Genomic DNA, 12,245 nt, shown 5'->3' with positions numbered 1-12,245 from the left:
CAACTGTGGACGACCGACAGGAGATGCACTACTCAATAACAACTGTTATGTGACAGCAATAACTAGAACTATATTTCAGAGATTACTGTTCAGAGTCAGGGAGCTGATGCACCTGCTCACAAAAGCAGAAACAAACTCTTGCTCTCCACCCAGGCTGAGAGATCAGTAATTACAGGTGGAACCATTTCAGCTTCTATTAATACCTTCAGAAGTGTTACTACATCCAAAAAAAGCAGCACTATGCCAAGATTTCCAATCCTGATCATGTTTGTGTTTTCTGTTCGGAATTCACTTGTGTATACATGTGGGATAGGCCTCAGCTGTGACAATAGTGAGCCTTTCAGCTCCTGCAACCACGTTTGTTTAATCAACTGTTCTTCAAATTCAAGTGTGCTGCTCCTTAACATACCTTACCAAGTAAGCATTCACTGCTCAGTCTTCAAAAAGCTTCATTCGACTTGGACTGTACAAATATGGATAGGAACTTGCAGATGGACTTGCAAACGCATGACCTCATGAGCCCACTCAATGCCTTGACCACGTGCAATAGGATTGCAATCATCCGACAATCTTAAAATCTCAAGAAAACACAAGGCAGGTTTACCAAACCTATTACATCAAAGTGCAAACATGTTAAACCCCAGAAATACTTCCATACTGTACAAGCTCAAATGGACTCTCCAAAGCCAACCTGTCATTCCCCTCATCAACTTTCACAAAACACCTAAACATTGTCCAAGAGACTGATACGTACAGAGTTGCGCTCTAGCTCCAAACACAGGTGGAGGGAGTATGCGTCAGCCAGAGGGGAACTTTAGTGAACCTAGAGAAGCATTTACAAAAACAAAAAGCTTAGACACAGTTACTGCAAGCATCAACCATCGAACTGCCTCACAAACTTGAAATGGTGCTTTAATGAGGCAGTCGACAACTTCGGCACTGACAGGCAGACACTTGGGCTGACCTCACAATTTGTGGTTCAAACAGTAAAAGCAAAACTGCAAATTTTGGACATATGTTTTTGTCACGTACTACATTCAACATTAAGCACTGGACAACAAGCACTACCATAGACTGATTAAACAGAACACGTCTCTTAAGGCAATGCTCGAGAGACGGCAGCAGTTTTATTAAGAAAAAAAAACTGTCAACTGAATCAAACATGCATGTAGTAGACCGATTACTGTTGTTACAGGTTCAGGCTGGCTGCAAAAACTAAGGAAAAAACAGCAGCAAGCAAGCCGTTACACTGCCACAATGGCACTGAAAAACTGCAACCCAGGCTAGTTCTTCTCACCACACAACTAAGCCGCAGGGTTCTTAGCTCAGACAAGATGTACTGTAATTGTTCTTGGGATGAAGAAACTTTGCTGCAGGTGAGCATTTTCAGGTGGTGGTGGTGGGGGGGGGCAGCATTGTGTGCCCGTGGCTGCATTCACTCAAAATGAGAACATTTGTTAAAGCTGTACAGCTGACTGATTTTTGTATGGCAGACTTGGAATAAAACAAAGTCCCCTTTACGTGGTTCAAAGGACTTCAGGATAAACTTGTGTTTTCAATTACAAGATGCACGAGCTATGGGATAACAATTTTATGAATTGATGTGCATTCTGTGACCATGACTGGGAAGCAGTTACCAAGGCAGTCATCCAGGTAGCAACGACTCAATTCAGTAAATGAAGAATGTACAGTTGCATGAAGAGAATTGGACTGGGAGTGACAGAAGTGATGCTTAGAAAGCTAGCATTTGCCCCATGGGTCAGATGGGCTCAAAGCGTGCCAGACCAGGTTATTGCCCATACAGTCCGGACAAAGGCTGCACTGTACTGTCTGATCACAAGCATACTTGGCTCAGAAATACAACTGCTTCTACATTAAGCAAATGGGACCAGAGGAGGAACGCTGCACTGACAAAGCCGAGTGGTGCAAAAACTGCTTCTATTATGAGAGCCTGTTAACAGAACTTGTGTGGGACGAACATGATCATTTGCATTTGGAGATGTTAAATGCAAAGTGCACGATTTACCGTCAAGATGGGTGAAAAATCAAGTGCAGCAGGAGGCCACAAACTTCATTAACATTAAGAAATTAAACAGGATGAGACGAAGGTCAAGAATGAATTCCAGTTGTGAACCCTGGTACATTCAAAATATGTCGCAAGTATTACAGATTGACAGAAAGAGGCCAATTTTGTGTATTCTACCACTATCAGCAGACAAACATTGAGCTAGCAATATACTAAGACAAGGGGGAGTTTGGAAGTCAGACAAAAGAGTTTGTTCAAGTACAAGACGAATGGCAGAAAATACCTGCCGAGTTTTCTTTTCTCATACAAATAAGCAATAATAGGGTTGAATTAATGACGCTTATATCCTGAGTATTTTGGAACATAGCCCCTCCGCATGATCCTGTGTAGCCCTGGCTGTGCAAATTATATGAACAGCGAATCTGCGTCATGTTACTGAATAGCTTCTGAGCACAATCAGGAACTGATGTGTGCCTGCATTGAGAGCACAATTTTCATCAGTGCCATTAGAAAAATCAGCAGGGTACTTCCAGGGACAATCTTCCAATATAGATTTCGTACGGGTCCCCAACTTAACTCTGCCCCACCCCTCACATGAACTTTCCTTTCTCCCTCCTCTGACCTGTACATTTTGTCTCTTTTGCTTACTCTCACCCATGACACGCACCCACCCCAGGATTGTTCAAAACCGCCCCCACCACCAACATTTCATAGGGTCAGAGAGATTTATAATTGCCAGTGGCCATTAAGGAATCTTGAAAGACTCATTTGGCACAATTGCGCTTTCAGACTGTAGAAGATTCAGTCAGTCAGACATCAACCATCAAGCCAAAATTTGGTGTTCTGACACAGATTTGGAAGCCAGTTCTATTATTACAACAAACAGTGGCAGTGAGTTGGAACAGAAGATACCATAACCACCTCAGGCCAAGTAAAATCAGGGACCAGTTTCTCCAAACAGATGGCTGAGTAAGCTGTAGCTCTTTCCAATTTTCAATCACCTCCTGTGCTTCTCGCAATGAGAAGGGATTGGAGTGGTGCTATCAATTTGAAATTAGTTAATATCAGCAGTGGTTCAGTGAAAAAGGTTTGCTATTGCTCACATGCCTTTATCCATGAAGGTTAGCATTGGCAAAGTCACAACCTTACCACAGAGCACATTGTATTCACTCATTACTGTTTATCACTTCAAATGCTGCATTGGAACTCACCAACACAGCAGAATGCAATGATACTGTCATGTCACTTGGCAAGCAGGGACAACCACGTAACCATCACACATCTGAACAGTGTATATCTCAACGCAGCTTGCTTCCTTCATACTCACTTGGCACCACCTTGGGTGCATACAATGTCTCTTCCCTATGCTGCAGTGGGATCTGATCCCATGAGGAAGTCAAGGCCACATTACAGGAAGGAATATGTTGCTGTGCAAAGATATAGCTCATGGGCAGCACACAGCAGTTGGGAGTAAGGGGTTCTTCGTCAGGTTAGTAACCTATAAACAGTAGCATTCCACAGGATCAGCGCTGGGACCTCAAATTCTTTACAATATATCTTAATGACTCAGATAAAGGAAGCCAATGTACTCTGGCCTAACTTGCAGATGACAACTAGGTGTGAAGCCAAGTTGAGAGGGGGATATCAACAGTTTACAAAGCAATATAAACTGGTTGAACAAGCACAAGGTTGGTCAATTGGAATAGTGTGCAAGAGGTAAAAATTGTCTTTATTTTGGAATGGCAAATCATAGAACAGGTTATTTAAGTAGAGAAAAACTGCAGAATCCTGCAACACAAAAGGACTTGGGAGCCCTTGTGCATGAAACCAAGTTAGGAGACAGAAGCAGCAAGTAATCAGGAAGGTTAATGGAATGTTGGCCTTTACTTGAAGGGGATCGGCATCCAAGAGTCAGGAAGTCTTACTGCAACTGGACAAGATGATGAGATGACATGTGGAGAACTGTCAACAGTTTTGATGCCCTTATTTAAGGGAAAAAGGAGTGATTTCATTGGTGTCAGTTCAGAGAAACTTCACTGGGATGATCCCTAGAATGGAGGGTTGTCTTTTGAGTAAAGGCTGAAGAGGTTAGGAGTATCCAGAATAAGGTGGGTGAACTTGCAACATGGGTCGGTACCTGAGACTTCAATGTTGTGGCCATTTCAGAGACACAGATAGAGCAAGGACAGGAATGGTTGTTTCCGGCTCTGGGATTTAGAAGTTTCCATAAGAAGAGAGGAAATGGTAAAAGAGGGGGAGGTGTGGCATTGTTAGTCAAGGACAGGATTACAGTAGCAGGAAGGATGTTTGAGGACTCTTCTATGGAGGCAGTATGGACTGAAGTTAGAAACAGGAAAGGAGAGGTCACCCTGTTGGGAGTTTTCTATAGGCCTCTTAGTAGTTCCAGAGATGTAGATTTAAGGACAGCAAAGATAATTCTAGATAGGAGAAAGAGGAACAGGGTAGTTGTCATGGGGGACTTCAACTTTCCAAATACTGACAGGAAATACTATAGATCGAGTACTTTAGATGTGTCAGTTTTGTACAATGCTTACAGGATGTTTTCCCAACACAGTATGTAGACAAGCCAAGGGGCGAGGCCACACTGAATTTGGTACTGGAGTAGTGAACCTGGCCAGGTGTTAGGCTTGGAGAGAGGTGAGCACTTTGGTGATAGTGACTACAATTCGCTTCTGTTTCGTTTAGTGATGGAAAGGGATAGATATATACCACAGGGCAAGAGTTACAGGTGGGCTAAAGGCAATTATGATGCGATTAGGCAAGATTTAAGATGCACTGGATGGGGAAGGAAACTGCAGGGGATGGGCACAATTGAAGTGTGAAATGTGAAATGTGGGCGGCACAGTGGTTAGCACTGCTGCCTCACAGCGCCAGAGACCCGGGTTCAATTCCCGCCTCAGGCGACTGACTGTGTGGAGTTTGCACCTTCTCCCCGAGTCTGCGTGGGTTTCCTCCGGGTGCTCCGGTTTCCTCCCACAGTCCAAAGATGTGCAGGTCAGGTGAATTGGCCATGCTAAATTGCCCGTAGTGTTAGGTAAGGGGTAAATGTAGGGGTATGGGTGGATTACGCTTCGGCGAGTCGGTGTGGACTTGTTGGGCCGAAGGGCCTGTTTCCACACTGTAATGTAATGTAATGTAATCTAATCTTACGTGTCCTTAATTTGTATGAACCTGTCAGGTTGGGAGGAAGTGGTTAAGCGAGGGAGTCATGGTTTACTAAAGAAGTTGAATATCTTGTCAAGGCAGCGGCGGTGACGGCCTATATTAGGATGAGACGTGAAGGCTCATCGCGGGTGCTTCAGAGTTACAGGTGAACCAGGAAAGACCTAAAGAGAGAGCTAAGAGGAGCCAGGAAAAGACATGAGAAGTCGTTGGCAGGTAGGATCAAGGAAACCCCTAAAACTTTCTATAAGCATATCAGAAATAAACAATGGCGAGAAAAAGATTACGGCCAATCATGGACAGTAATGGGAAGTTGTGCAGAGTCCGAGGAGATAGGGGAAGCGCTAAATGAATATTTTTTGTCAGTATTCACACTCGAAAAAGATAATATTGAGGAGGAGCATACTGAGATACATGTGACTAGACTAGACGGGATCGAGGTTCACAAAGAGGTGGCGCTGGAAATTCTGAAAATAGGTAAGTACCCTGGCCAGATGGGAATTATCCTAGGATTCCCTGGGAAGCCAGGGTGGAGATTGCAGAGTCTTTGGCTTTGATCTTTACATTGGTACTATTCCTATGGACAATGACAACAGACTGGAGGATAGCAAATGTTGTCCTTTTGTTCAAGAAGGGGAGGAGAGACAACCCTGGTAATTAAAGACCACTGAGCCTTACTTCGGTTGTGTGTAAAGTGTTGGAAAAGGTTACAAGAGATAGGATTTATAATTATCTAGGGAGGAAGAAGTTGATTAGGGATACTCAACACAGTTGTATGAAAGGTAGATTGTGCCTCACAAACCTTATTGAGTTCTTTAAATACATTCCTTGCATATATTTAAAGCAGAGACAGACAGATTGATCAGCAAGGGAATCATGGGCAATAGGTAAAATGTAACCAAACTAGACAATAAACAGTATCAGGTTAGCCATCATTGTCAATGGTAGCATAGGCTTAAGGGGCGAAACAGCCTGCTCGCATTCTTCTGTTATGGTTTGTGAAGCAGTCCTACAAAGCTTTAAGGCTCAAGCACATAGAGTCAGAGATGTACAGCAAACAGACCCTTCGGTCCAACTCGTCCATGCCGACCAGATATCCCATCCCAATCACCTGCCAGCATCTGGTCCATATCCCTTCAAACACTTCCTAATCATATACCCATCCAAATGCCTTTTAAAATATTGCAATTGTACAAGCCTCTGTCACTTCCTCTGGCAACCCATTCAACACATGCTCCACCTTCTATGTGAAAACATTGCCCCTTAGGTCCCTTTTATATCATTTCCCTCTCACCCTATACCTATGCCCTCTAGTTCTGGACTCCCCCATCCCAGGGAAAAGACTTTGTCTATTTACCTTATCCATGCCCTCATGATTTTATAAACCTCTATGAAAAGGTCACCTCTTGACCTCCAACGCTCCAAGGAAAACAGCCCCAGCCTGTTCAGCTTCTCCTGCCAACATACTTGTAAATCTTTTCTGAACCCTTTCAAGTTTCACAACATCTTTCCAATGGGAAGGAGACCAGAATTGCATGCAATATTCCAACAGTGGCCTAACCAATGTCCTGTACAGCTGCAACATGACCTCCCAACTCCTCTACTCAATACCCTGACCAATAAAGGAAAACAAACCAAACACCTTCTTCACTATCCTATCTACCTGCGACTCCACTTTCAAGGAGGTATGAACCTGCACTCCAAGGTCTCTTTGTTCAGCAACTCTCCCTAGGACCTTACCATTAAGTGTATAAGTCCTGATAAGAATTGCTTTCCCAAAATGCAGCACCTTGCATTTATCCGAATTAAAGTCCATCTGCCACTTCTCAGCCCATTGGCCCAACTGGTCAAGATCCTGTTGTAATCTGAGGTATCCCTCTTGGTTGTTCACACAACCTTCAATTTTGGGGTCATCTGCAAACTTACTAACTGTACCTCTTATGCTCACATCCAAATTATTTATGTAAATGACAAAACGTAGAGGACCCAGCACCGATGCTTGTGACTCTCCACTGGTCACAGGCCTCCAGTCTGAAAAACAACCCTCCACCACCACCCTCTGTCTTCGACCTTTGAGCCAGTTCTGTATCCAAATGGCTAGTTCTCCCTGTATACTTGACCCAGTATATGACAGGGAAAGCGCAGCAGATCAGGCAGCATCCTGAAGAGCTCATGCCCGAAACGTCGATTCTCCTGCTCCTTGGATGCTGCTTGACCTGCTGCGCTTTTCCTGTCATATACTGGGTCAACACATTTTCAGCTCTGATCTCCAGCATCTGCAGTCCTCACTTTCTCCTCGAAGAAATAACAACAGCCCGAAATCTACACATCCTGACCCAGCTGCTCGGACTTGCAGCTGGTTTCACACACTGCCCTTTTAAATTGAGTTGCGTCACTCCATTTGAAAAAAAATAGCCCGACTGAAGTTACAAAGATCCTCCTTCAGCACATCGCGCCACTCCGCCTGCCACATCAATAACCTCCACAAAACAACCTTCAATCTTGTAAAGATCACTTTGGTCAAACAAAACTCAGTGGGAGGCCAGGAAATTGATAATAAAAACCCAAGTGCGAACACAGGATATATCTGAAACAAACAAAAATCAGAAATTGCTGGAGGAACAATTCTGAAGGAGGCTCGCTCGTTAACTCTTATCTCGCCACAGAAGCTGGCAGTCCAGCTGACATTTTCCAGCCGTTTCAGTATGGGTTCCAGGAAATGCATACTGTGTTGCTATATATTAGAATTCAGAAACATTTTGCTCATCAGTAACAAGGCACACTGCACTCAGACCAACGTCCAGCACTCCTCCTGAACGAGATTGGGCGCTTCTTTTGCAGAAGCTCTTGCCCAGCATACGTTTCCAGCCTCCCGTGAAGTAGACTGAATCGATATTCGGAAAAATAAGTATCGACTCCCTGGTCACCGCGTTATCATTCGACAGACTCCATTTCCCCGCTCCCTCCAAATCTACACTCTTCTCGCTTTGAAATGCGATCGGTCGGTGTTCCCTCTTTTTTTTTTTAAAAAAAAATGCACCAGATTTGCCCAAGGCGCGAAGAACAAAGCAGAACTCGGAGGTCCGGGCATCTGGACCTTCTCTTCGAGGTATTTTATGCACTATACAGCACCAAACGCATGAGACCATCGTCAAAAACCGAACTAAATCTACTTTTACACCAGATCAATTTCAACAAAATTGAAGGCAAATACGTATTTAACAAACTACAGCTATGTGGCAATAGCCCCGAGGTATGCAGTGCTTTTCCCCTTCGAGCCCAGCTTTGTGAATGAAGCGGTCTCGCCCATTGCTCGTTTTCATTGTCCTGGACCAATGAAAGGCAATGGGTCGACTTGGGCTTCAGCTTCGCGACACATTTATATTGCATTAAACTGGGGAGAGGAAGAAAACAGGGGTCGAATGGAAACTGGACTGCACGTTTCTCAAAATACACAAGACATACTAATCTTGATTGAGACTGCCACTAACCCGGAGTTTGCTACAAAATATTTAACGAGTTACACAATGTGAGAACACAATGATCCGAGATTGGTATGTCTGACGTATAAGCACGGATTTCATTGCAATGCCATTGGAGACTCTCCTTACCTCGGTTCACAAGTGTCGCTCCTTCCCGAAACCCAGCGGCCAGTGCCCTCTTTTTCAGCAAACTTCCATCTGAAGGAGCAGCGTCAAGTCGAGATCTTAGGTGAAGGTCCGGCTGGAAAACTGGAAGCGGGAGTGGAGAGGGAGGAGTAAAACCAGAGAGAGAAATGATGTACAGCCCGTCAGTTCGACGCTGAAAATGACCAGATGTTTAAAGCTCTATTGTTTATTCGCTAAAACCTTGCAAGAAGCGATTGCTTCGCTCTGCATCTCTCTTTCTACACATCCTTCTCGCGGAAAACATGTATATTTTTACAAGGCTCAGCCTCAATTTTTTTTCTTCCGAACATAATACAATTTGCTTTTTACCCCCCGAAACTTGTTCTGATTCAACCCCGCGCAGCCTCTAATCCAGCCCACAGACTGACGCGCCCATTTAAAGAGGCAGTGCAACCGATATGCACACAGACAGAGATAGAGAGAGAAATTCATACAAACATCCACCTCCGTGAGCGGCAAAACAGAATCCCATACACTGAATAAACATAGGCTCAGAGTCACTACTGTGTACAATCACAGCATCTCAATAAACACGAACCACCACGCCCATCTCGGCAGGACGACAACAATGGAACACTACAACGCACAGTATGGCCCTTCAGCCCGTCCAGATTGTACAGGCTCTAAATTTCAATCCACTCAACGGCCACTTGAAAGCTCTTCCTGCACTCTTTTTGATTATTTAAGCTATTCCCTTTGTAAAAAATGCAAAGTCCCACTATCCTAAATCCTGCCTCAAGTGACACTCCTGATTCCAGACAGCTCGACTGCACATTAAAACTGCACAAAAGTTAAAAATCACAACACCAGATAATAGTCCAGCAGGTTTAGTTGGAAGCAGTAGCTTTTGGAGCGCTGCTTTATCATTAGGACAGCCACCTGATGAAGCAGCGCTCCCAAAGCTACTGCTTCCAACGAAACCTGCTGGACTACAACCTGGTTTTGTGATTTTTTTTAAACTTTGTCCACATTTGGAGGGAATATACTCCTGCCGATCAGAATGGCGAGTTCTTTCTTCAATGCAACGATGACCTCACTTAGCTCAGCAAAAAAGAATACTCCCAAAGAAACTATTATTTTCACCAGCCATTTGACCCCCCCACCCCCTCCAATCCAAGATTCAACTGCAACAAAAGCATAGACCAGAAAAACTGAGAAAAGGTTAGTCATTTGACAGTCGCAAACTTGAAGAGGGATGGTTTGAAAATTAACTAGTCTGGTGCAAACGTTTGAGAATGACAAAGGTTAAATGTAAGCTCACTGAATGAGGACAATTTTAGGTAAACACCGGTTTACCGGGAGACAGTCATGAACGGGATAAGTGACAAAGGATTTTCGACATTCGGTCATGCGTACTGTCACACAGCAGTGTACAGTGAAGTGGTCGAGTTGTGTTCAGTTGAACCAGACATCAACCGTTAAGAAGTTACGTCAACAGTTTGGTTTTCAAATCTCTCTCTTCTGGTCCCCCGCAAAATTACAACCCATTGTTCTGCCATGCAACAAAGCACAAAAACAACCGAAATATAAACCTCCTGTCCGGAAACATACTGCTAAATGCAATGGGACAAAATGGAAAACACAGGGTAGTGGGGCTGAATGACTTGTTTCCATGCTACAGACTCGAATTCAAGGTACGCATTCACAACCACATAAGATCAAGCTGACTGCAGTTTGAAATCTTCATTTTCACAGGAAACAAAGAGTTGGGGCAACAAATCAGACTCTTTACAATTTTGGAAACAACAGAATAAAACCTAAGGATGTTCTGCATGTATTGAAAACAAAACTAATGAGACAGAGACACACAGACACAGAGAGGGTGACCATGTCACACAGGTAGATAAACTACAACATGGCATCTGTTACATAGAACATAAAATATTACAGTGCAGTACAGGCCCTTTGGCTCTCGAAGTTGTGCCGCCCTGTCATACTAATCTGAAGCCCACCCACTTACACTATTCCATGTACGTCCATATGCCTGTCCAATGACAACTGAAATGCACTTAAACTTGGCGAATCTGCTTCCGTTGCAGGCAAAGCATTCCATAACCTTACTACTCTGAGTAAAGAAACTACCTCTGACATCTGTCTTATACCTATCTCCCCTCACTTTAAAGTTGTGTCCCCTCGTGTTTGCCGTCCCCATACTTGGAAAAAGGCTCTCCCTGTCCACCCTATCTAACCCTCTGATTATTTTGTATGTCTCTACTAAATCACCTCTCAACCTTCTTCTCTCTAACGAGAACAGCCTCAAGGCCCTCAGCCTTTCCTCCTAAGACACTCTTTCTGTACCAGGCAACATCCTTGTAAATCTCCTCTGCACCCTTTCCAAAGCTTCCACATCCTTCTTATAATGCGGTGACCAGAACTGTACACAATACTCCAAGTGTGGCCATACCAGAGCTTTGTACAGCTGCAGCATAACCTCCTGGTTCCGGAACTCAATCCCTCTATTAATAAAGGCCGAAACATTATATGCCTTCTTAACAACCCTGTCAATCTGGGTGGCAACTTTCAGGGATCTGTGTACATGGACACCGAGATCTCTCTGCTCATCTGCACTCCCAAGAATCTTACTATTAGCCCAGTACTTTGCATTCCGATTACTCCGTCCAAAGTGTATCACCTCACACTTGTCCACATTAAACTCCATTTGCCACCTTTCAGCCCAGCTCTGCATCTATGTCTCTCTGCAACCTACTACATCCTTCGGCACTAACTACAACTCCACCAACCTTAGTGTCATCTGCAAATTTACTAACCCACCCTTCTAAGCCCTCATCCAGGTCATTTATAAAAATGACGAACAGCAGTGAACCCAACACCGACCCTTGCGGTACGCTGCTAGTAACTGGACACCAAGACAAACATGTTCCATCAACTACAATCCTCTGTTTTCTTTCAGCAAGCCAATTACTGATCCAAACTGTTATGTCTCCCACAATCCCATTCCTCCACATTTTGTCTAATAGCCTACTGTGGGGAACCTTATCGAACGCCTTACTGAAATCCATGTACACCACATCAATCGATTTACTCTCATCTATCTGTTTGGTCACTTTGTCAAAAAACTCAATAAGATTCATTAGGCACGACCGACCCTTCACAAAACCGTGCTGACTGTCCCTGATCAGATTATTCTTTTCTAGATAGTTATAAATCCTATCTCTTATAGCCTTTTCCAACACTTTACCAACAACTGAAGTGAGACTCATTGGTCTGTAATTACCAGGGTTGTCTCTACTACCCTTTTTGAACAAGGGAAGCACATTTGCTATCCTCCAGTCCTCAGGCACTATTCTTGTAGATAATGATGATTTGAAGATCAATGCCAAAGGCTCGGCAATCTCTTCCCTTGCTTC

General features: G+C 44.0%; 1 protein-coding gene across 2 annotated transcripts in view; it reads right to left on the bottom strand.

Annotated features, from left to right (window-relative positions):
• sema4c (sema domain, immunoglobulin domain (Ig), transmembrane domain (TM) and short cytoplasmic domain, (semaphorin) 4C) overlaps positions 1-12,245 on the bottom strand; it is a 124,284-nt gene that overhangs the window by 71,549 nt on the left and 40,490 nt on the right. For both annotated transcript variants that reach the window (XM_087984256.1, XM_087984255.1), the window contains one exon: positions 8,821-8,940. The gene's annotated coding sequence lies outside the window, so the exon portion shown is untranslated. Of the gene's footprint in view, positions 1-8,820; positions 8,941-12,245 lie in introns of those variants that run through there.

This window comes from Chiloscyllium plagiosum, unplaced genomic scaffold, assembly GCF_037043375.1.
Source record: "Chiloscyllium plagiosum isolate Xiang-an unplaced genomic scaffold, Cpla_swu_hap1 HiC_scaffold_48, whole genome shotgun sequence".
Classification (NCBI taxonomy): Eukaryota; Metazoa; Chordata; class Chondrichthyes; order Orectolobiformes; family Hemiscylliidae; genus Chiloscyllium; species Chiloscyllium plagiosum.
This window is presented reverse-complemented; position numbering and strand designations above follow the sequence as displayed.